Source organism: Macaca mulatta, chromosome 13 (assembly GCF_049350105.2).
Source record: "Macaca mulatta isolate MMU2019108-1 chromosome 13, T2T-MMU8v2.0, whole genome shotgun sequence".
Classification (NCBI taxonomy): domain Eukaryota; kingdom Metazoa; phylum Chordata; class Mammalia; order Primates; family Cercopithecidae; genus Macaca; species Macaca mulatta.
Window position 1 is genome coordinate 6,561,975 of NC_133418.1, and position 25,588 is coordinate 6,587,562.

General features: G+C 51.7%; 1 protein-coding gene across 48 annotated transcripts in view; it reads left to right on the plus strand.

Annotated features, from left to right (window-relative positions):
* Positions 1-25,588, plus strand: part of INPP4A (inositol polyphosphate-4-phosphatase type I A) — a 164,154-nt gene that overhangs the window by 15,774 nt on the left and 122,792 nt on the right. The window contains exon 1 of one of the 48 annotated variants that reach the window (XM_077958510.1): positions 4,113-4,638. The exons of the other annotated variants lie outside the window; for them this stretch is intronic. The gene's annotated coding sequence lies outside the window, so the exon portion shown is untranslated. Of the gene's footprint in view, positions 1-4,112; positions 4,639-25,588 lie in introns of those variants that run through there. 48 annotated transcript variants of the gene reach the window in all.

Sequence of the window (25,588 nt, forward strand, 5' to 3'; positions counted from 1 at the left end):
CAGGTGGCTGGAACCTAGGGCTGCTTCCGCTCCTCTGGGTGAGAAGGTGCCACACCTTCGGGTTTGGTCATCGTGTGTGTGTGTGTGTGTGTGTGTGTGTGTGTGTTTAAAAGTCAAAGTTTTCCCCATACGCATGTACATGTACACACATATGCAAGTGTGGTATTATAGGTGCTAAAGGGTGCAGAGAAGCCTAGTAGGGTAGGGGCACCCAGGAAAGGTGACCTCTTCCTCTCATGGGTTTTGGGGAGCATCACAGGGCCTCAGGGAAGGGTGAGTTATGTGTCAAGGGAGGGCAGTGGCTCAAGCCAGGGGCCTTCAGAGATAAATGAGGAGGGACTGGGGCAGTGCATCAGGAAGGAGGCTCCGGAGAGGCAGGGCCAGATCACCCAGGGGCTTGCGCCCCTTCAGGCCTTTCGTAAAGTTTGGGAATTCATTCATCCCACACTGGAGGGTGTCAGACTCTTTTTAAGACTCTTCCATTCTTTTTGTTTGTATCATTACTTTAAATGACAGAAGCAGTTCCATAGTCATTTTCGTGGATTGGGGAGACCTTGCTTGGATCACAGTAATTCTTACAACGGTGCCAGTGCTCTCACCACCAGTTTCGGGGGATGGTGGGCCGCGACTTGGCTTCCTTGTCTCCGCTCCCTGTTGCCTGTACAGTTGCGGATGCCACAGCTCACCGAGTGCCGCGTGGCAGTGGGTCCTGCTGCAGGATGTCCACAGTGCGGACCACAGGGCAGGGTGTCCCTGGCCTCCACGGGGTCAGGGGTGGAGCTGTTATCTGTGAAATGACAGAAATGAAACCCGGCAATGGGGAAGAATCGTCTGCACCCCCTGTAAGCCACCTATGAAGCACTGTGCTGAAACACCATGAGGAAGAGGAAGCATTGGGGTGTAAAGAAACCCGGAAATACTGGTTTCTAGAAACGGTATTAATTGTCCCAGGGGCTCTCCCTACAGTGTGAAATAGCTGACTGGGCAGCTGCAGCAGGCTCCATCTTCTCCGTAGCCGTGCTCTTCCCGTGACCTCACGGGGTGTCTGCGCAGTGGGTGCAGCGCAAAAAGACCCAGTCAAGCCTGCCAGCCAGTAGCTGGCGAGGGGTGGTCTGGTAGTGAGAGACGATTACAGGGACGGGGTTGGCTCGTGGTTCTGCCACCCCACCCTCCATCTCTAAGATCCTGGGACTCTGACATGGAATATAGACTTCACTGTGCCACACGATGTAGTGACGTGGCAGAGGAGGCAAACAGGGTAGAAGGAGACAAGTCAGAGAAGAAGGAAGGACGCTCACTGCCAAGGCCGTGGCAGTCACTGCCAGCAACAGTCGTGGGCCTGGCTTCGATTCTGTCACCTGCGGGGGTGACTGCCCCAGAGCAGGGCCCCTTGAAATCTTCCATCCCCTTATTAGCTGTGCACTAATGTCTCTTGGAGAGGCTTCTCAAAACCTCCGTGTACTTAACTTGGTTTGAGGCGTTTGATAACATTTTATATTTTGTTTTTTAATAGGCAAACATTTTCATGGCTTAAAAATTGTAAAATATAGCAGGATATGTGGTGAAACCTGCTTCCTACCGTACCCTCTAGCCATCCGTGTCCCCTCCGTTAAGACACCAATGCCATATGCTTGTGGGGTGTTTTCCTGAAGTTACGCTGTGTATATGCCAGCAGGCCTGCGTGTGCAGACATGAGACAGTTTTCCACACCCCGGTGCCATGCTGCGTGCTCGCTCTGCGCCCCTTCTCCTGACGGTTTCACTGGCCCACAGGAGTTTTGTGTTGCTTTGTCCAGCTGCATGCTGGCCTACTGCCGCGCTGTGCTGCAGATTCTTCAACCAGTGCTCTCTGGATGCCTGTGAGCCTCTTTCCAACCTGTGCTTGGCACTAATACGTTAGTGAAAGAAGTTGCACCCCCCTTGCTGTGAGGTCTGGGCCTAGGCTCTGGCTGGATTGCGTATCACTCTAGCTGGAAAAAGAGGGTGGGGATAGATGACGTTTTTAAGCTTCTGCCCATTTATTTTAATTATGACCTGGCCTGTAGGGTTTTCTTTGGGAAATGGGCAGTTAATGGTTAGATAGTATTTGTAAGGCGTGTGCCTTTAAAAGATTGCCTTCTAGTGGCCGGGCGTTGGTTACTCGCAGCTGTAATCCCAGCACTTTGGAAGGCCAAGGCGGGTGGATCACGAGGTCAGGAGATTGAGACCATCCTGGCTAACACGGTGAAACCCCATCTCTACTAAAAATGCAAAAAAATAGCCAGACGAGGTGGTGGGCGCCTGTAGTCCCAGCTACTCAGAAGTCTGAGGCAGGAGAATGGCGTGAACCCAGGAGGCAGAGGTTGCAGTGAGCCCAGATCGCACCACAGCACTCCAGCCTGGGCGACAGAGGGAGGCTCTGTCTCAAAGTAAATGAATAAATAGATAAAAATAAAATAAAATATTACCTTCTAGTTAACACACAGACCTTTTATTTTTTTAATTTTAATTTTAATTTTTTTTTTTTTTTTTTGAGACAGACTGTCATCCAGGCTAGAGTGTAGTGGCGGGATCATGGCTCACTGCAGTCTCTGCCTTCCAGGCCCTAGTGATCTTCCCACTGCAGCCTCCTGAGTAGCTGGGACTACAGGTATACGCCACCATGCCTGGCTAATTTTTAATTTTTTTTTGTAGGTAGGGGGTTTGGCCATGTTGCCTAGGCTGGTATTGAACTCCTGGGCTCAAGCAATCCACCTGCGTCAGCCTTTCAAACTGCTGAGATTACTGGTGTGATCCACCATGCCCGGCCAACACACAGACATTTAATTTTTAATTAATTTTTAATTTTTAATTTTTAAAAATTTTTATTGGTGACAGAATCTTATTCTGTCGCAATCTTGGCTTACTGCAACCTCCACCTCCCAGGTTCAAGCCATTCTCCTGCCTCAGCCTCCCAGGTGGCTGGGATTACAGGCGTGTGCCATCATGCCCGGCTCATTTTTGTATTTTTAGTAGAAACGGTCTCGTTTCTACTAAAGGATCTCGAACTCCTGACCTCAGATGATCTGCCCGCCTCCACCTCCAAAAGTGCTGGGATTACAGACATGAGCCACCATGCCCGGCCCACACAGACATTTTAAACTAACCTGTAGCATCGTACAGTGAGGCTTGTCAAGGCCGCTTTTGGCCCCAGTTTCAGGTACACTGGCTCTGTTGGGCTTTCCTCCGCCTGGCCTATCAAGGGGCCAACTCAAGCTGCAGGTGCAAAGGCAGATGGTTCTGAAGGGACCTTAGTGACAGCCAGGCCCAGGAACATCCAGTGCTTGTGTGGAAGTCTACATTTCAGCTGTGATGGTGTCTCGCTGAGGCTGGTTCTGGCCACGCCCTCCCGGCGTTTCAGCTGTCCCAGCCAAGGTGCCCTGCATCTTAGAGGGAAGGGAACGGCCTGGGCAGGGCATTGCCCATACATTCTGGAGTCGCGTTGGTTGGCGGTCTTCAGTTTCTGAATCTGCGATATGGCATGGTCGTTCGTCACAGGTGGGGTGATGCGAAGTTACCGAGTGGGAGCACACCTGCCCCTTCTCATTTCACTCATGCAGCAGGTCATTTTCAGGCACAAAGGAAATGACTTGTGGAGCTGGCCCTGGGGTCCGTAGGAGAGCAGGAAGTAGTAGCCACCCGCAGAGGGCTCACAGGCATGTGCTTTCGAGACTGCTTACAAGCCCTCGTGTGGGATTTAGGGCAGATCAGAGCCATGAGCCTCCGTGGACAAGTGAAGGTCTGGTGGGTGTGAGCTGTTAGCCCTAGAGTCTGCTGCGTGCTGTAGTGCCAGGGGCCGAGGAATGCGGAGGCAGCTCTTCCTCCGGTCTCTGCTCGCTCCGTGCACAGCCCTTGTCTCCTGCCTGATAGCCGTCAGTGGTCAGTTGGCTCAGGGTACACGGTCTCTACCCAGTGAACCGGGCGCTGGCAGAAGCTCATAGAAGAATGGGTGCAAAGAAGATAGCTCAGAGGGCCTGCAGATGGCCGCTTTTAGGAAGTGAATAGGCTTCTTCTTTTTCTTCACTTTTTCTTTAACATACTCTTGAGGTTTTGAGGTTCCACCCTGAGCTCTTTGTGTCTGAGGGTTGCTGTGGCTTGGTGAAGGGCACAGTCTTCAAATCTTGCACAGGCTGGGGAAGGTTGGGACAGCACAGCCCTGACTCTCAAACAAAATGGGGCAGAGGGGAGGGCAGGAGAGCTGTTAGATTCTCAGGGCCTGATCCTCGCAGGAACTCAGGGGAAGCTGAGGCCCAGGGTCTGCATGGCGGAGGCCGAGCTCGACGGAGGAAGTGGAATTATTGCACATGGTGTGTTTCGACACTTGAGTCTCACCCCTGAAGGAGGAAAATCGAGAGTGGGGGTGCACGGAGCAGGGGTGAAGAAACAAAAAGCGGGGGTTTAGGGGAGAGAGAAACCTCTTTGCATGAGTCAAGCTGAAAAGCACTTTGGAGGGTCAAGTGTTAGCCAGTGTCTTCTTTTGCCTGCCCAGCTCCTCCTTCTGCCGTGTCTGCCTGACAGGGGCAGAGTTCTCAGTTCCCACGTCAGACTCAGCAGCAGCTTCTCCTTTGACGGTTGCAAGTCCTGTGGCTGAGAGAAGTACTTGTGCTGTGTTTCTGCAAAGGTTAGATGGCCCTGATCGCAGCTCATGATGCCTCGGATCCGGGAGGTCCGCTCCACGAGGTATGAGCAGAGGCCATCCTGTGAAATATTTTCACTAACTGAACTGAGTGTTGAAGACAAGGCCTGTGGCAAAGTTATATTTATATGGAACAAGCTGCGAGTCCTTGGACAACCTTGGAAACTCCTTTTTAGGACAGAATCAAGTGAGACGATACGCACGCAGGAGCTTTTGTGAGCGGGGTACAGAACTCACTATTGCAGCACAAGGTTGTAGCTTTTCACACAGCTTTTGAGGATGGGTTGGTGGTCCAGGGAGGATGTCAGGAACTGTCTTTCACTAATGGGGATCCTGGAATTCCTACCACGTGCCAGGTAGCGTGCTTATGGCTTTGTATCCACTTCCCTTTTAATCCCTTGTATTAGCTTCCCGTGGTTGCTGTGACAAACTCGGTGGCTTAAAGCAACAGGAACTTATTCTCCCACTGTTCTGGAGGCCAGAGTCCAGAATCAGCATCACTGGGCTGAGTCAAGCTGTGGGCAAGGCCATGTTCTCTCCAGTAACTTAGGGCAGAATCCATTCTGTGGCTGCTGGCGTGCCTCGACTGCCGGCCCCTTCCTCCGTCTTCACACCAGCACGGTGGCATCTTCTCTCCATGACTCCACTTCTCTCTGCTTCTGTCACACGGCCTTCTCTTCTCTCCAAAATCTGCTACCTTCCTGTAAGGACATTTGTGATGGCATTTGGGGCCTACCAGCGTGATCCAGGATAATCTCATCTCAAGATTCAAAACTTAATGAGCCTGCAAATCCTTTGCCGTGTGAAGTAACAGTAATAGGTTCCGAGGATTTGAACGTGAACCTCTTTTGCAGAGGGCATGATTTGACCTGCCACACCTCACAGCAGCCTGATGAGGACTGTACTGTCCCACATACAGTGGGCTTGATGAGGAAGCTGAGGCTTGGGGAGGCCTGGGGGTGGCCGTGGTCCTTTCCTCTCCCAGACTCTGGGGTAGCTGACTCTGGGGTCATTTTGTCGTGTTGCTGGGCACTCACTTGGTGAACAGATAATCCCCTGTCGTTTTACTATGTTGTTACATGGGTTTGAAAAAGAGTTTTTCAGCTCTCTCTGGCTGAGCCCCTGTTCCCGTGAGGGCCTGTGGTTTCTCCTCCCGGCTCCACCCTGGCTTCAGTGCAGTGCTTGAGCAGACAGTGGCTTGGGTCTCACTCTGGCGCTCTCCCCCTTCCTCTCTGCTCTGTCTGCCACAAGTCTCACGCCACCCCTCCCCCCGGTTGCTGAGGAAGGGACCTTCTTGTTATTTTTATTTTTATTTTTTGTGATGGAGTCTCACTCTGTTGGCCAGGCTGGAGTGCAGTGGCGCGATTTCTGCTCACTGCAAGCTCTGTCTCCCGGATTCAAGCAATTCTCCTGCCTCAGCCTCCTGAGTAGCTGGGACTACAGGCGCCCACTACCACGCCCGGCTAATTTTTGTATTTTTAGTATAGATAGGGTTTCACCATGTTGTTCAGGTTGGTCTCCAACTCCCAACCTCAAGCAATCTGCTTGCCTCGGCCTTCCGAAATGCTGGGATTGTAGGCGTGAGCCACCGTGCCCGGCCTTGTTATGTTTTTTTAAGCTAACCCTATAGAGCACTCACTGTGCACCAGCACCTGCTGGCTGAAGGGGGTGACAGACATTGCCTATCACAGATTACGATGAGTCACCGGCATTTTTGGAAGTTTACTGTGTTGTTGCTGTACATGCAGCACTTCATGTAATCCTCATTACTGTGTTGTTGTGCATGCAGCACTTCATGTAATCCTCTCTTTACTGTGTTGTTGCTGTGCATGCAGCACTTCATGTAATCCTCTCTTTACTGTGTTGTTGCTGTGCATGCAGCACTTCATGTAATCCTCTCTTTACTGTGTTGCTGTGCATGCAGCACTTCATGTACTCCTCTCTTTACTGTGTTGTTGCTGTACATGCAGCACTTCATGTAATCCTCTCTTTACTGTGTTGTTGTACATGCAGCACTTCATGTAATCCTCTCTTTACTGTGTTGTCGCTGTGGATGCAGCACTTCATGTAATCCTCTCTTTACTGTGTTGCTGTGCATGCAGCACTTCATGTACTCCTCTCTTTACTGTGTTGTTGCTGTACATGCAGCACTTCACGTAATCCTCTGGGATTAGATGATAAGTGTCTGTCATGCCATTTTACCAGTGAGAGAATTGCAGCTCAGAGAAGTTGTCGCCCAGCTGGTTGGTGGCAGAGGTTTCAGAGGTCTTTCTGTGCATGAAACCCTCACTTGCGGTTATGCCAGGTAGGCCTGGAAGGGGGTAGACCCATTGCCAAACTCACAGGAGAGAGAGGAGGGCACTGACAGGTGGTGATGTCTGTCTGTCTTCTTTCTGGTGGGGACCCACAGTTTTATTTCCATCTCTTCTTCTTTTTCTTTATTAATACTTGTCTCACACTTGTGTGTGTTTTGGGCAGCCCCTAAATAACTACAGCAGGCTTCCGAAGGCTGAGTTTCTTAGAGTAGCCGGGAAAGGGCCTTTGTCTTTTCCTCTTAGATGTTCTCTTGGTCTGGTTTGTGCTGCTATAAAAGAATACCTGAAGCTGGGTAGTTTTTAAAGAAAGGAGGTTTACTTGGCTCACAATTCTGATGGCTGGAAGGTTCAAGACTGGACATCTGCATCTGGTGAGGCCTCAGGCTGCTTCCCCGCGTGGTGGAAAGTGAAGGGGAGCTGGCGTGTGCTGAGCTCGCATGGCGAGAGAGGAAGGAAGGGAGCGGTGTGGTGGTAGTGGTGTCCCAGGCTCTTTTCACAGCCAGCTCTTATGGGAACCAACGGAGTGAGAACTCATGCACTCCCAAGGAGTGGGGGGTTGGGGGAGGGCATTAATGTATACATGGGGGATCCACTCCCATGACCCAAATACTTCCCATTAGGCCCCACTTCTAACATTCAGGATTAAATTTCAGTGTTTGGAGGGGAAAAACCTTGTCCTCTTGTGCCTGTGCCACACCTGCCCCTCCGTCCCCCTCATCTGCTGATTATTCATCACGCTGTTAACTTGGTTTCTCCATCCATTTAAACCCTTTCTCCTTTCCCCCTACTATGTTACTGTTAGGACTGCGAAGCTGTCAGCAGTGTTAGCGACACCGCCCACATGTGGGGGCGACAGGTACAGTGAACCTAGTATCATTAGCGTCCTTTGCTCTTGGAATGGAGCAGAAATTATCTTCTCAACCTCCATGGATTTAAATTCTGTGTTCTTGATGTGAAGCTTCTTTTCCTTAAGTTAGAGTTTTTGCATATACACCCCACACATACACTTGCATTTAAGTTTCTTGTCTATATATGCACACACAACACACACTTGATTTTCTTGCATCATAACGTTTTTCTGATTTTAAATCAGAAAAGGGCAAATGAGTTGAATAGTTACCTATTAGTTATAGATAATTATCTATTATCTAATTGTCTATTATCTAGTTCTCTATTATCTAATAGTTATGTATTATTAACTATCTAATAGTAATCTATTTCTTTGGAACTTAAGTACCAACTTAGTGGTAATTTTACATGAAATGAAATGTTCTCTGGGTTCCAGATAACTTATAAATGGGCTTTTAGAGTACAGCCTGTTGGTTGAACAGGCCGTAAGTTCAGCCTCATCTTTGTAGAGTTCCACAACTAAGTTTTACAATTATTTATGAATGATAGTGCTTAGCATACTTTCCAACTCAGTGAGACCATGTCCTGACTGAACTTGTAATAACCCTGAGTAAATCTTAGTGAAATAATATTAAAACTTGGAGGTTTTACAGTCAGAGAGATCCTTAGACACACCAATTTTAATGTCTCAGTAAAGAAAACAATTTTATTGGTTGATTGAGACAGGGTCTTGCTCTGTTGCCTAGTCTGGAGTACAGCCATGTAATCATAGCTCACTGCAGCCTTGAACTCCTGGACTCAAGTGATCCTCCCACCTCAGGGTTCTGGGTAGCTGGGACTACAGAAATGCGCTACCATGCCTAAATTTTATTTTTTATTTTTTTGTAGGGATGGGGGTCTCGCTGTGTTACCCATGCTGGTCTTGAACCCCTGGCCTCAAATGATCCTCTCACCTTGGCCTCCCAAAGTGCTAGGATTTCAAGCATGAGCCACCATGTGTGGCTGAAAACAGAACATTTATAAGGTGCCACTAGGGGAGGGTAATGAAGGAAGGGGAATAAAATCGAAACCAAAATAAGTGCTGTGTGGTGTGTGGCTGGTGGGTGGGTCGCATTTCGGATTCTAAGAACCGTGGCATTTCTTTTTGTTGGTTCTGTTGATCCTGAAACCAGTGAGACTGCAGTTTGTGAAGGATGGTGCTCGAAGTTGATAACTCCTCCTGGTTCACTGCAGGACCATGAGTCCAGCTGAGACCAGATGCAAAGCTCAGGGCTGAGATTGAGAGCCAGAGAGACCCAAAGTCTCTACATCACACCCACACTGGTACTTCCAGCCTAGGAGGTACGGTGGCCGCCTCCCAGGGTGGTTGCTGAGATGGTTTTGAGCAGAGCAGAGATGAGCCAACCATGGCAGGACAAAGTGAACGGCTGGGAAAAGGGGTTGTGGGGGTCGGAGGTAAAGGGAATTGGAATAGTGTTGCAACTTTCCCCGTCCTGGCTGTACCTTACCATCACCTGGGGGCTTTTGAAAAACATGGCGTCCCGCCCCCTCCCACGCTATGCTAATTAGCGTAATCCCGGGTGCAGCCAACATGACATTTGCCACCTTTCCCATGAGGTGATTCTGAGGTGCAGCTGGGGTGGAGAGCAGTGGGCCTTAGAGGTTCAGAACTTGGCCTCCTGGCTGGGCACAGTGGCTCACGCCTGTAATTCCAGCACTTTGGGAGGCCGAGGTGGGTAGATCACAAGGTCAGGAGTTCAAGACCAGCCTGGCCAAGATGGTGAAACCCCATCTCTACTAAAAATACAAAAATTAGTCGGGTGTGGTGGCGCGCGCCTGTAGTCCCAGCTTCTCGGGAGGCTGAGGCAAGGAATTGCTTGAACCTGGGAGGCGGAGGTTGCAGTGAGCAGAGATTGCTCCACTGTACTCCAGCCTGGGTGACAGAGCAAGACTCCGTCTCAAAAAAAAAAAATAAATAACTTGGGCCGGGTACAGTGGCTCAGGCTTGTAATCTCAGCACTTTGAGAGGCCGAGGTGGGCGGATCACCTGAGGTCGGGAGTTCAAGACCAGCCTGACCAACATGGAGAAACCCTGTGTCTACTAAAAATACAAAATTTAGCTGTGCGTGGGGGCGCATCCCTGTAATCCCAGCTACTCGGGAGGCTGAGGCAGAATTGCTTAAACCTGGGAGATGGAGGTTGCGATGAGCTGAGATTGCACCATTGCACTCCAGCCTGGGCAACAAGAACGAAATTCCGTCTCAAAAAAAAAAAAAGTACGTGGTCTCCTGATGAAATAGGCCCACCTATTTCAAATCCCCTCATACCGGTATTGAGCCAGTCCCTTAGATGCCGAGCCTCAGTCCCCTCCATCTCTCAGGCTGTGAAGGTGAACTGTGATGTGTGATGTGTGATGTGTGATGTGTGATGTGTGAACTGTGATGTGTGATGTGTGATGTGTGATGTGTGAACTGTGATGTGTGATGTGTGAACTGTGATGTGTGATGTGTGAACTGTGATGTGTGATGTGTGATGTGTGAACTGTGATGTGTGATGTGTGAACTGTGATGTGTGATGTGTGATGTGTGAACTGTGATGTGTGACGTGTGACGTGTGATGTGTGATGTGTGAACTGTGATGTGTGATGTGTGATGTGTGATGTGTGATGTGTGAACTGTGATGTGTGATGTGTGATGTGTGAACTGTGACGTGTGATGTGTGATGTGTGATGTGTGAACTGTGACGTGTGATGTGTGATGTGTGATGTGTGAACTGTGACGTGTGATGTGTGATGTGTGATGTGTGAACTGTGATGTGTGACGTGTGATGTGTGATGTGTGATGTGTGAACTGTGATGTGTGATGTGTGATGTGTGATGTGTGAACTGTGATGTGTGATGTGTGAACTGTGATGTGTGACGTGTGATGTGTGATGTGTGATGTGTGAACTGTGATGTGTGATGTGTGATGTGTGATGTGTGAACTGTGATGTGTGATGTGTGATGTGTGAACTGTGATGTGTGATGTGTGAACTGTGATGTGTGATGTGTGATGTGTGAACTGTGATGTGTGAACTGTGATGTGTGATGTGTGAACTGTGATGTGTGATGTGTGATGTGTGAACTGTGATGTGTGATGTGTGATGTGTGATGTGTGAACTGTGATGTGTGATGTGTGATGTGTGATGTGTGAACTGTGACGTGTGATGTGTGATGTGTGAACTGTGATGTGTGACGTGTGATGTGTGATGTGTGATGTGTGAACTGTGATGTGTGATGTGTGATGTGTGATGTGTGAACTGTGATGTGTGATGTGTGATGTGTGAACTGTGATGTGTGATGTGTGAACTGTGATGTGTGACGTGTGATGTGTGATGTGTGATGTGTGAACTGTGATGTGTGATGTGTGAACTGTGATGTGTGATGTGTGATGTGTGAACTGTGATGTGTGATGTGTGAACTGTGATGTGTGACGTGTGAACTGTGATGTGTGACGTGTGAACTGTGATGTGTGACGTGTGATGTGTGATGTGTGATGTGTGAACTGTGATGTGTGATGTGTGAACTGTGATGTGTGATGTGTGATGTGTGAACTGTGATGTGTGATGTGTGATGTGTGAACTGTGATGTGTGATGTGTGATGTGTGATGTGTGAACTGTGATGTGTGATGTGTGATGTGTGATGTGTGAACTGTGATGTGTGACGTGTGATGTGTGATGTGTGATGTGTGATGTGCATAGTGGCAGTGTGTTCTGCTGTGCACCATGGAGGATTCCACGGCCATAGAGGCTTAGTCATGACTGATGTGAAAGGGCCAGCAGCACGTGACCTCCCACCCCTCTCCTTACACATCTCACTTGGTAAAACCATAGTCCTGGCTCTGGCCACTTCTCAGCACAGTGGCCTGTGGCTGGAGAAGAACACATGACATGTTGGTGAGTCTCTAAATTCATGGTCTCAGAGCTCCAGTGAGCCGTTGGACGTGCTTGGCATTCGGAGTGTTTCCCTGTGGTCCTAGGCTGGGGAGCGGCCCCTGGATTTTAAAGAGTTCTGGACCCAGTGGTGCAGGTGGGGAGACCTGGCCAGGGAGGCCACTGGGAGGCTGACCCAGTGCAGGTGCAGCTCCACCTGGAGCTCCCCTGGTTGGACTCCGCCTCACAAGGGGCATGAGACTCACTCGGCGCTGCTTCTGAGCTCTGAGTCCTTGCTCTTTAGTGGTCTGTCCCTTCCCTTCGCCGGGAGGCATGGCTCGCTGGGCTTTGGCCCCCGCAAGGAGGCCTGGTGGGGCCTTTCCCCTTCTCAGCCAGGCACTGAAGGAGCAGGAAGGGAAGCATGATGCCAGAACCACAGGAAGAAGTGGTGCTGAGTTGGGTGGTCACTTGCTTGGTGTGGCCTCTGGTTAGACGTGATTCAGGGCCATGCTGCAGGAGGAGCTGGAAGACTTTTCTTTCTTTTTTTTTTTTTTGAGATGGAATCTTGCTCTGTTGCCAGGCTGGAGTGCAATGGCGCGATCTCGGCTCATTGCAACCTCTGCCTCCTGGGTTTAAGCAATCCTCCTGCCTCAGCCTCCTGAGCAGCTGGGACTACAGGCGCGCACCACCACGCCCGGCTAATTTTTGTATTTTTAGTGGAGACAGGATTTCACCATATTGGCCAGGCTGGTCTCAAACTCCTGACCTGGTGATCCACCCACCTCGGCCTCCCAAAGTGCTGGGATTACAGGTGTGAGCCACCACACCCGGCTGCTGGAAGACATTTCTAAAGAACCCATCACTGTCCCTCTCTAAATAGGTTTCAGTGTGGTTTTATGTTTGTTACAACCTTGTTGATTTGTAGTTTCAGAAACCAGAATGGTTTGGCCCAAGCTTTTGTTTTGAGATCACACTAAAATAGTGCTAGCTGTGGGTGTTGGAGGTGCCTCCTGTGTACGTGAGTGTGCGTGTATGTGGTGTGCAGTGCATGCATGTGTGTGTCTGTGGCTTCACTGTAGATGGCCGGCGTGAATGACGACCTGACCTGAGTCCTGTGAGAAGCACTGTTGAGTTACTTCTCAGTCATTCCACACAGGAGAAAAGGACGAATGACCCTGTTGGGTTAAAACATTGAGTTTCGCAAAGCTTTTTTCCCTTTATACTTGGCAGTCTCGCAAAGCTATCAGGAGAAAATGTAGAATTAAAATATATAGCAGGTGGGAGTATGGTTTTTTAACTTACACTTAAGGTTTCTATGGTATCTCATCGTGTGTGGAATATTTCTGTTAGACCATCTGAGAATTTTAAGCTCTGGTGGATGGAAGTAAGGTTGCTTTTGAGCAGAAGGTTTGCCGTGCTGCTGCTGCTCAGAGGCTGAGCGCTGAGGAACCAAGGTCGACGCCCAGTGTGTGCTGGCCGCAAGTGGACTGTGTAGATTCGGAGTGCTTAGTCTGGCGGTCTGCAAGCTTTTAAAACATTTCTTCATTTAATAATCTCTAAATGTCGAAGCCTCCCACGATGTTGCCGACCCTGTTAGTAAGTTTGCCGCAGCCCCCCCAGCTGCCAGGAGTGCCTGAGAACCCCTGTGGGGGCTGAAGTCACAGACAGCGCCGTGGAGTTCGGGACTGTAGCTCTGGAATTCTGCCACAGGCCAAGCAAACTGCCAGGGGTGTGTGGTCTGGGGTGAGGACTGATTGAAGAAGTAACAATCTTGGATGACTTTGAAAAGCTCTGGGAGGTGCCGTTGATGTGATGTTGGTACTGGGAGTGTGCTGGAGGCCACCTGTCCCCGCCCCTCTTTTTGTACCCCGCAAGGAGGGTGTGGGGATCAAGAGTTTCAGCTGGGCGCTGGTCGGCTCCAACAAGGCCTCTTTTTGGTCTCCCATGTGACTCCATTTTCTCGTTCTCTCCTGTGGCCGGGCCTGTCTCTGCCGCCCCGGAGCAGCCGTGTGGTCCACGTGGGTGGAGACCTTCAGGGGCCAAGGAGGGCTGGGCCTTGGGAATGATGAGCTTGAGCCCCTGTTAGGGTCCGGGGTTGGGGGAAGGGCACGAGGTACACAGCTGGGCTTGACCCAGCCCTTCTCCTGGGAGTTGCCTCAGAGTGTGCCCCGAGCAGAAGGGTCTGTGCTGTGAGCACACCCACGGCAGTGTGCACAGACTCGAGTCCTCCAGCAGATTCTCTTGGCTGCCCTGGATGGAGTCAGGATGAAACTCTGCTGGGGAGAGCACCGTCCATGGAGAAGCCGACCTGATGTGGACAGACGCGCTCTGTGGCGGGTGTCCAGGGAACCAGGCCGGTGGTGCAGGCTTCTGTCCCTTTCTGCTGAAGTGCTTTCTCCCTCATGCGGCTGTTCTCCGCGTGTCCTCTGTCCTCTGGACGATGACTTTCTGAGGGAGAGGCCACAGCAGACACGTCTGTGTCCCCTCCCTAGCCCAAGCCCAGAGCTAGTGAGGGTCTGCAGTGGGTATTCAAATCTGTGCATTCTCAGCAGGAAGCATCTGCAGGACGGGGCAGTGAGGATTGAGAACCTGAGATTCTCCTCTCACAGAAGAGGGCACTGGGGCCCAGAAAGGGCAGTGGCATGCCTAGAGTCTGGCAGCTTAGCTGGGGCATGGCTGGCTCTGGAGTCCAGGCTCCAGGCCTCCTCTCCGCGAGGTGCTCCTTCCTGTGGCTCTGAGCTGCGCTTCCGCTTGCCACCGTGTGGTGCCCTGGGCAGGTATCATAGGTGCAGTGTCGAGAGAGGAGGGCAGTGTGGTAGGAGTGTGGAGTGTGGGGGGCAGTATGGGTGCAGTGGAGAGTGTGGAGGTCAGTGTGGGGACAGTGGAGAGTGTGGGGGGCAGTGTGGTAGGAGTGTGAAGTGTGGAGGGCAGTGTGGGGACAGTGGAGAGTGTGGGGGGCAGTGTGAGGACAGTGGAGAGTGTGGGGGGCAGTGTGGGTGCAGTGGAGAGTGTGGGGGGCAGTGTGAGGACAGTGGAGAGTGTGGGGGGCAGTATGGGGACAGTGGAGAGTGTGGGGGGCAGTGTGGGTGCAGTGGAGAGAGAGGAGGGCAGTGTGGAGACAGTGGAGAATGTGGAGAGCAGTGTGGGTGCAGTGGAGAGTGTGGGGGGCAGTGTGAGGACAGTGGAGAGTGTGGAGGGCAGTGTGGAGGGCAGTGTGGGTGTAGTGGGGAGTGTGGGGGGCAGTGTGGAGACAGTGGAGAGCGTGGGGGGCAGTGTGGAGACAGTGGAGAGCGTGGGGGGCAGTGTGGGGATAGTGGAGAGTGTGGAGGGCAGTGTGGGTGCAGTGGAGAGTGTGGGCGGCAGTGTGAGGACAGTGGAGAGTGTGGGGAGCAGTGTGGAGGGCAGTGTGGGTGTAGTGGAGAGTGTGGAGGTCAGTGTAGGTGCAGTGGAGAGTGTGGGGGGCAGTGTGGGGACAGTGGAGAGTGTGGAGGGCAGTGTGGGGACAGTGGAGAGTGTGGGGGGCAGTGTGGGGACAGTGGAGAGTGTGGGAGGCAATGTCGGGACAGTGGAGAGTTAGGAGGGCAGTGTGGGGACAGTGGAGAGTGAGGAGGGCAGTGTGGGTGCAGTGGAGAGAGAGGAGGGCAGTGTGGAGACAGTGGAGAATGTGGAGAGCAGTGTGGGTGCAGTGGAGAGTGTGGAGGGCAGTGTGAGGACAGTGGAGAGTGTGGGGGGCAGTGTGAGGACAGTGGAGAGTGTGGGGAGCAGTGTGGAGGGCAGTGTGGGTGTAGTGGAGAGTGAGGAGGTCAGTGTAGGTGCAGTGGAGAGTGTGGGGAGCAGTGTGAGGACAGTGGAGAGTGTGGAGGGCAGTGTGGAGGGCAGTGTGGGTGTAGTGGAGAATGTGGAGGGCAGTGTGGGGACAGTGGAGAGTGTGGGGGGCAGTGTGGGGACAGTGGAGAGAGGAGGGCAGTGTGGGGACAGTGGAGAGTGAGGAGGGCAGTGTGGTAGGAGTGTGGAGTGTGGAGGGCAGTGTGGGGACAGTGGAGAGAGGAGGGCAGTGTGGGGACAGTGGAGAGAGGAGGGCAGTGTGGGGACAGTGGAGAGAGGGCAGTGTGGGGACAGTGGAGAGTGTGGGGGGCAGTGTGAGGACAGTGGAGAGTGTGGGGGGCAGTGTGAGGACAGTGGAGAGTGTGGGGGGCAGTGTGGGGACAGTGGAGAGTGTGGGAGGCAGTGTCGGGACAGTGGAGAGTTAGGAGGGCAGTGTGGGGACAGTGTAGAGTGAGGAGGTCAGTGTGGGTGCAGTGGAGAGTGTGGAGGGCAGTGTGAGGACAGTGGAGAGTGTGGAGGGCAGTGTGGGGACAGTGGAGAGTGTGGAGGGCAGTGTGGGGACAGTGGAGAGTGTGGGGGGCAGTGTGGGGACAGTGGAGAGTGTGGGGGGCAGTGTGGGGACAGTGGAGAGTGTGGGGGGCAGTGTGGGGACAGTGGAGAGTGTGGGGGGCAGTGTGGGGACAGTGGAGAGTGTGGGAGGCAATGTCGGGACAGTGGAGAGTTAGGAGGGCAGTGTGGGGACAGTGGAGAGTGAGGAGGGCAGTGTGGGTGCAGTGGAGAGAGAGGAGGGCAGTGTGGAGACAGTGGAGAATGTGGAGAGCAGTGTGGGTGCAGTGGAGAGTGTGGAGGGCAGTGTGAGGACAGTGGAGAGTGTGGAGGGCAGTGTGGGGACAGTGGAGAGTGTGGGAGGCAATGTCGGGACAGTGGAGAGTTAGGAGGGCAGTGTGGGGACAGTGGAGAGTGAGGAGGGCAGTGTGAGGACAGTGGAGAGTGTGGGGGGCAGTGTGAGGACAGTGGAGAGTGTGGGGAGCAGTGTGGAGGGCAGTGTGGGTGTAGTGGAGAGTGAGGAGGTCAGTGTAGGTGCAGTGGAGAGTGTGGGGAGCAGTGTGGAGGGCAGTGTGGGTGTAGTGGAGAATGTGGGGGGCAGTGTGGAGACAGTGGAGAGTGTGGGGGGCAGTGTGGGGATAGTGGAGAGTGTGGAGGGCAGTGTGGGTGTAGTGAAGAGTGAGGAGGGCAGTGTAGGTGCAGTGTAGAGGGGCTGACGCCGTGTCGTGGGCCACCTGCTTCCCCTCCTTACTCTGGGCATGGGCCGTGATGGACTGCAGTGTGGTCAGGGCCTCCCAGGAGGTGCCACTCAGTGAATGGCCTCACCTGGGCCGGATGGTGACCATGAGCTAGTTGCTACCTTTGGAGTCTTGGTGGGTGGGTGGATGGCACCCAGGGTCACACAGCATTAAAAAGTGGATCCAGGCCTTAAAGTATCTTGATTTTCTGCTTCACCAGGTGGTTGAATGAAAACATGTTGGAAAGGTAATACATGTGATTGGGGAAGATAAGTTTATTTACAGGAGGACATTTTCATAAGTTTTGTTTCGGGGCATTATGTATCTCACATGGTTACACACTGTGAAGGTATTACCTCTGGTCTCATTCAAAAATTACAAAACGGCATATCGAGAAGAATCACCTCTCCCACCTTGTCTTCCAGTTCCTCTCCCCAGAGGCAAGCAGTGTGCCCAGCATTTTTGTGAGGCCTTCGGGAGCAGTCTGCCATATACAGACACGGATGTTTCCATACCCTTTCTTCTGAAGTGTGCATTCGTTTGAGCAGCTTGTTTGGAAAGCCGTATATGCGGGTTGTGAAGTCACTTTTGGTTTTGATTTCAGCCTCCCATTCTTCCCCTTTCTGCATGTGTGGTATCTACTATCACCGTGGCAGCCTCAAGAGCAGCCTGTGTGGGTGGGTTTTGGTGTCCACGGTGCCGTGGGCGACGGCCACCCCCAGCCCTCCCAGTGCTTGGCGAGACCCGAGAGTGGATTTTGCTTTTTGAAGCAGGATTTGTACACAAAAGGACATCCTCTGAAATAGTTGGGGTTGGGAGCTTGCTTTTTGCTGCGTTGTGTTGTCTTCTCTGTAACGTGGAAAACTCCTTAGAGATCCAGTTCCACCTGTGCTCCGAAGAGCCCTGGGTGGGACGAGCCCACGCTGGCACCGCATGGCCGCTTACCCCACAGGCATTATGGGGAGAGCCAGATCAGGCGAATGTCCTCTCGGGGTCCTCCTGCTTGGTGAGTGACAGACAAGACCCAAACCGGGCTTCTGGCCCTTGCTCTGGGCCTTTGGTGTACCCCGATGTCCTGGGAGGCGGCAGACCCATCTCACCCGAGTGCCATCACTCCGACATTTGGCAGCCTTTCTTTGCAGATTGCCATTAGCATCAGCCTAAGTGAGGTGCAGGAATTTCATAGTTACACTTGGGTTTTTTGTTTTTTTTTGGTTTTTTTTTTGTGTTTTTTTTTTGTGTTTTTTTTTTTTTTTTTTTTGAGACGGAGTCTGGCTCTGTTGCCCAGGCTGGAGTGCAGTGGCCGGATCTCAGCTCACTGCAAGCCCCGCCTCCCGGGTTCACGCCATTCTCCTGCCTCAGCCTCCCGAGTAGCTGGGAGTACAGGCGCCCGCCACCTCGCCCGGCTAATTTTTTTTTGTATTTTTAGTAGACACGGGGTTTCACCGTGTTAGCCAGGATGGTCTCGATCTCCTGAACTCGTGATTCGCCCGTCTCGGCCTCCCAAAGTGCTGGGATTACAGGCTTGAGCCACCGCGCCCGGCCTGTTTTTTTTTTTTTAAATTCTATTTCATGAATAAAAAGCATCTTCAAATAAGTTTTCTTGTGTACCAAACCCATGTGGGGCCCTGGGGGATCCAAAAGTTATTTTTTATTAATCATTTGATAAAAGCTTATTTGGGGCTCCTGCAGTGACTCAGCTTTGTTAAAGATGAAGAGTTAAAGATGACTTAGGCCCTTCCCCTAAGGAGCTAGAGGAGACAAGGATGTCCACTGTATCAGAGGTTTTTTTTCTTTGTGGCAACAGAAAGGGCCATGTCACAATAAGCAGAGGGTATTTCCTTCTGCCTGGAAGTGAGGGAAACTTCACAGCGGAATTGCTGTTTAAATTGGTCGTGTAACATCAGTATGAATTGCCAAGCAGACAGGAACAGGAGGGGCACTCCAGGTGGGAGCGAACGGCTGAGCAAAGGCATGGAGAGGGCCCTTGTGAGATGCTGTCGGGAGCAGCTTGTGAGTGTGGTACTTAGGAAGCTTGGGAGACGGAGGAGGGCGGGAGATCTACCCTGGGTGCAACCTCATGCTGCGTTCTGTGTGTGCTGAGAGCCACAGAGGAGATTTAAGCCAGGGAGTTAGCCCATTCGATTTACAAATTAAGAGAGACCTCTCAAACCCCATGGGTGGTGTTTGAAGTTCTGAGGTCATCTTTCTTTCTCAGCTATTTAAACTCAACTCTTGACCAACCGGGATGACAGGTGAGGTAGGAGAGGGAGCATAGGCCTTGGAGGCAAGCAAAACTATGGGTAATACAGGAGTCAGAATATGGTGTGAAATACATTTAATCTGGCTGGAATTCCTTGTAAAATTTAGCAGGACATTGAACGTTTACAGATACTTAGTTTTTTTGCTTTAGGCATCAATATTACATTGCATGACCAACAGTGGTTGTAGTCTCCTGCTGTTTGCTGGGGCATACTGGGCTGTGTGGGCAGGACTGGGCTCAGCCACCCTCTCCCTTCTACCTGCTTTCCTCACCTGGGGTGGGGGTTTTGGGAGGAGGGGAGCAGTACTACCTGTGATGGGGAGGGACGGGCCTCTGTAGGGGGCCCTGCGTGTCCATCTTGCCTGCCAGTAATCGCTGTGTGGAATGCAGTTATAATGGTTTTTATTTTAAAACTTTTTCCACAAATGCACTATCTTCTCATTTGTTTACCAAGGCTAATCCACAAATGTTTAATCCACCCACAGGTAATCCAGATTTGATGGCAGAACTTTACTGACATCAACTCCAAATAGTTTTGTGGTAACAAGTCTTTGCAATGATATCTTGCCCTTGTTTTTTTCCTTAATGAGTCAGATTTGCCACATGAAATTTCTGCCATCTCAAAACTTTTTGAAGAATTTAATTAGAATGGGTACATAGGATAATGAAGATTCACATTGTAGAAACTTTTAAATGTTGAGTTTCAATTGTTCCTGGAATTTTAAGTTTCCTTTTTTGGTGCCAGGTGATGCCCAGTTTCAGGGACAGGTGTTGCCAGGACACACGAGCCAGTGCTAGTTTGACTAAGCTTTAGGGTTATATATTAAAGTAACGCATGGCTGGATGCCCATTCAAACTAAGACATGCTAAGCTCCACGTCTGAGCAGTAATGGCCCTGTTTGCTGTCCCTCGGAAGGGTTCACACCCAGGAGCTCAGAGCAGGGACTTCTCCTTGTTCTGGGGACGAGCTCTCCTCCACCAAGCCCCGCTTAGGTATCCAGTCTCCAGCCACAGTCGGGGAGGCTCTCAGCTGGGGTGCTGGGACCCAGCCCTGGGGTGCGTGTGGGGAGGAGCCCTGCTCGGGGGAGGGGTGGTGCCCCCGGAGACCTCTCCGGGCTCAGAGGGCAGTGATGGACGTTCCGAAGCGGATCCAGCAGGGCCGGCCTCCCTCTGAGCTCATGGTTTCCGCAGCGCTTTCCCTCATTCACCATCACCTGGGAATGGCCACGAGAGCCTTGCCTCCCTTCCTGTCTTCCAGAAATTCTCATGGGACCCTCCCGCCCGCTCTCTTCCTGGCCTGTGACGATAGTGGGTTAAGTTTGCACTTTTAACAGATAATTAACCTTCATCACGGCCTCGTTTGCTGTTGTAACTGTTCCCTGTTCTCTGGGTGCTCGTGGAATTTGAGTCAGGAGGACCACCAGCGGCCTCAGTCTTCTGACCTTTAAAATGGGACTGGAGTGGGAGACGGATCCAGTGCGAGTGCAGTCCCTGCGGCCTGCAACCTTCTGTCTCTGTGCAGTGCTGGTCTCCAAACTCCAGGTCTATTTTGTGGCCTGTTCAGGAACTGCCTCTGAGCTCCCTAAAATAGGATGTGCTATTTTGGACACTGCTGTAGGTGGGAGGAGTGTGTGTTTAAAGCTAAAATAGAGCGCACTTTAATTTGCGGGTGTTTCCTTTTTCTTTCTCAGCCACACTGTGTTTAAGTCACAGTGTCCTCCCTCCCACCCAGGGGCACAGCCTCAGGCGGGCCCTGCTCTCGGTGGAGGCCTCGTCATGACGAGGGAGGTGGCCACCAGGGAGGAGGATTCCTGTCGCTTGGGACCAGGACTCCTCCAAGTCCAGGGAGCTGTTACGAGGCTCTGTTCCTGGATGGCTTGTCTGCTGATCCGAGGTCCGGGGTGTGAGAAGCTGAGCCAGCCTTGCAGTCCAGCTGAGTGCCTCTCCACCAGACCTGCGCTGCAGTTAGAGTGAAGGCGAGGCAGGCGGTGGGGGTAGGAGTGGCAGAGCACACCCCGATCCCTAGTTAGTGGAGTTAACTCTGGGCACGTGTCAAGTCTCCCTCCCCTGACTTCCTTTGCAACAAATCATGGTGATCTCTTTGGACCTTTTCAGTGGTTACCGGTGTGGCTGTGAAGAGGGTCCCTGCCCCAGCTGGGGAGGACGGGTGAACGGGGGTAGGAAGGGTGAGGGGGTGAGGGTAGAAGGGTGTGATGGATTTCCGAGAAGCCTGCAGGTGTGTGTCTGTCCCATTCTGTCCTGACTTACTCTGCATTCAGTTCTAGCTGAGCGTGAATGCAGCCCACACCCATGGCTTTCCGTGGTGGTGCGATGTTTCTGTTTTTTGAAAAGAGAGAGGTCTAGTGTTTTTGTAGATTGTTAGGACTTAACTGGAAATAATCATGTTAAGTCTTCAGGCATCTTTCAAAGATGGCAGGCTAGAGATGGCTACTCCAGCTTGAATGCCTAGCGGTCACCTGGAAGACGTACGTGTTCAATGCAGATGCTGGGCCCTACCCGCAGGGAGTCAGGCTTCATAGATGGGCACTCCCTCCCAGCTCCCGGGGGTACTGCTGCTGCCAGTTCACAGAACACACTTCCAGTTGCCAGAGAGTGCTTGTCCTGTTCCACTCCCCACTAAAGATATTATTCACTGATTTTTTATCACTTTCCCCAAACTAGGCTACTTATTTTGGTGCTAATTGATGGCCCTTTTAATTTTAGGAGTGGGAGGTGCTCCTGTCCCCATTTGGCTGCAGTGGTGCCGATGGGGGGTATCTGCTGTGCCTTGGGTGGGAGCTCCTCCTGTGTGTGCGTCGTGAGGTATCCCAAGGCTACCCTACTTTGATGAGTTGAGCAAGGTGTCTTAGAAGCCAGGCGCTGACTGCTCTATCATAATTACAAGCCAGTTCGAGATAAATACATAGTCAGTGGCATCTCTGCATGGGGATAGCTGGTTTGAAGCAGCTTGCTCCAGCCCTGGGAAACAGAGTTTTGACCCTACTATGTATGAACTGACAGTGTGGGCTGCATCAGGATCTTCCCAGGTGTGCCAGGAGGCACAGAACCCACGTGTAACCTGCAGCCCACAGTTTCTGCGACACAGAAAGTGTGGCCAGGTGCTGGGAAATCATTGTCTCACAGATAAAACATCTGACATGCACCAGCTTTTCTGAAACAAATAATGGTTGCAAATGGAATTCGGGGCACACAGGACAACAGATTTCTTCCTCTCCTTGAAGAAAGCTGTCTCCTTTATCCCTTTGACCGACTTGGATTGAGCTGGAACCCTTTGTGCCTGACTCTGGGCTGGCCCTTCCCTCAGGGTCTCTGTCTGGTCCATGGGTCAGCTCTCCCTTGGGCTGTGCACTTCTCTAGAACTGCCTCCCAGACACCTAGTTTGTGACTTCCTAGAAAGCCTGTGGCAGGGAGCTATTTTCTTAAGGCTGTAGAAACTGCCCCCAGACAGCCCAGAGGGGCAGGGTCCTGCCCCCAGGAGTGCTGCTTGAGGTCTGTTTCCTGCAGTCAGGGCTTCCAGCCAGCTCGCTGTCCTTCCAGTGCCTCCTCTGCTGCCCGCCAGACACGGAGCCTCTGGCTGACGCCCTCCCTGCCAGCCCCAGAGGCCTGCCCTCTCAGCCTCTGCTGAAACTGAAGCTTTTTTCTGTTTCTGTAGGGCAGTGGGTGGAGCCTTGCCAGGGGCTCCTGGTTCTGACTGTCTTGGGTGGGTGGGGAACTCAGCCCTGAGAGGTTGGCTCGCTGAGCATTTACCATATGCTGGGCTTTGGGCCAGATGTCTGTCTAGGATCAGTTTATTAATCCCCAGCTACCTGATGAGGTAATTATTATTCATTTTCATTTCGCAGAGGAGGGAAGGGATGCTCAGAGAGAGGTGGAGTGACTTTAATTTGGTGCCCTATCATATGCTCTCGTGACACAGGGCAGCTTTTTGCTGTGGAAAGGACTGTCGTCATTTTACCTGTGTTAGGAACATCATCACTGACTGTGGTTCCCCTTCACTGTCATTCTGGACATCAAGGGCTGAGTCTGGGCTCTTTCTCCTATGGGTGTCTGCCCTCTCACTTGGCCCCAGGCCTTGGTGGCCCTCTGTGCACTGAAGGAGTAAATGACCCAGGTGGCCAGCTAGCTCCTTTGATTTGCACCCATGGTCCCTCACTCCTGGCCAGCATCCCTTGCCAGGCAGAATGTGCCCATCTCCAGTCCCTTGCATTGCTGGCAGCCTCAGACCCCAGAGCACCTTCCGCCAGCCTGTCTTCTTGCCAGCTGTAGCCCCGGGGCCCGTGCGTCCATCTCCCCAGCCAAACTCCCCCTGTGCTGGCCTGTGAAGGGTGAGTTGGGGGCAGGGCACTGCACGCCCCGGACCCTTCCAACCCCAGGAAGGGGTTGTGGTGCCGCACGTTCTCCGTTCCGACATGCTTCTCAGGCTGCAGGCCGTGCATTACCAGTGTGCAGTTTCGGAAACCGAGGCCCAGAGAGAGCAAAGCAGCACCTGGGGATTGACCTTGAGTTAAACAGGTGTGCTGCAAGTTCTCCTGCTAGTTACCTTTCAATGCCAACACGGGGGAGGGGGTGTCCTAACAAAACAGAATTTAATCAGAGCACCGTGAACTTTTCCTGCAACTGACACGTCCATCTCAAGGTGGAGGGTGTTACTACCTGCTGTCCATTGTAATCCCTCACCCCACAGAGAGATCAGGAAATGAACAGGAGACTTGGAGGAACGTGAACCTGGTGTGATCCTGAGTGGAGCAAAGACGTCTTCCTCTGAAAATCCTCTGGAGGGAAAGAGACGGTGTGCATTTCCTGTACCAGTGGCGGCTTGGTCCCTCGGCACGCATACATTGACCACTCTTGGCAGCCAGAACCCTCGCTCCTTCTCCTTCCGGTTGCCTGTGGCTCTTAGATAATCCTGTGGTCTCTTCGGGGTGCTGGTTTCTTTAGGGAGCTGCATTTGGCTTAAGGCTGGCCTGTGTTTTAGCTGTCTAAGTGGGTTTAGATACAAAGATTCAGTGACAGAGTTCTCTATATAAAATGATTATATCACAGTGAGCCTCAGTAACAGATTAATGGGGACGGAAGGATTTATTATGTTTCCAAGTGATCCAGTGTGAGCAAGCAGGCTTTGTGCCAGGGGAGAATTCTAAGTGCTTGTCCTCCCTGGGGAATGGTGTTTTGCAGAATCCCAGGAAGACAGGGAGGCTGTGACAGCCTGTACATGTGATGCTCGGCTGGCCTTGAGTGTCAGCTAGCTTGCTGGTCTTCAGGGTGCTCCCTGTCCATGGCACCGCCTCTGGCTGGGCGTTCTGTTCTCTAGTGAAAGGTTTCCTCAGCAGCACCTTTGCCTCTCCTCCTTCCTTCATGACGAGTTTGCCATGTTGGAACTGGATTGTTTGATGTCTTGTCCTGGCTTAACAGCTCAACATTGTGTATGTTAAAAGCTCGAAGTTTAGACTCACGCCTGTAATCCCAGTGCTTTGGGAAGCTGCAGTGGGGGGATCACTTGAGGCAAGGAATTTGAGACCAGTTTGGGTGACAGAGTAAGATCCTGTCTCTAAAATAAATATAACTTTTTAAAACTTGGAGTTGAAGCAGAAGCCATGTTAAAGAAAGTGGCATGGCAGGTGATGTGAGGGACCCTACTGGGCCACCTTGCTGTAAAATGTTTTCTGTATCCTGCTTTTTTCCTCATTGCCTTTACACCTGTGGTTCCCACAGTATCATATTTTGGGGCTGAGACTCTGGAGATCTGGGTAAAATCCCATCCTAGAGGGACAGCAGGTTAAATCGCTTTTCCTGTCTTGGCCAGCTGTGGTTTAGCTTATTGGTGCCAGTCAGAGCAGGGCCTCGAGGGATATTGGGACTGGTTGCACCTGGTTCAGAGTACGAGGCCCTGCAAAGAGTGCAGTCTGAAGAAGAGTGGGATTAAAAACGAAAGCAGCCAACAGAAAGGTGGGCACCTAGAGGCAAGTGCAACTGGCTGTCCTGGAAAGCAGAGAGGGGCAGCTGTGGGCCTCTGTGCAGGGGCCCTCCAGTGGTCACACCTGCCAGAATGGAGGTGTCTCCCCCGTGGGCCTGTCACGGGGAGGCCAGTGACCAGCCAGTCAGCGCTGACGGTAGGCAAGTGTGGTTGACATCCAGGGATGAGCCTCTGAACGACCCTGGGATGTGATCCAAAAAGATATATGTGTACTCTTGCATTTAAGAGAAGTGCAGAGCTTTTGCTCTAAGCTTACACTTGAAAAAAATTTTATACTTACATTGCTTTTTTGAAAATAAGTGAAAACATAAGATAGGTTGAATATCCCTGATCTGAAAATTCAAAATTTGAAGTACTTCCAAACCTGACACTTCTTTAGCACTGACATGACCTTCAGAGGAAATGCTTATTGGAGCATTTTGGATTTCAGATTTTTGGATTAGGTATACTGAATCTGTAAGTATATAATGCAAACATTTCAAAATCTTAAAAAAA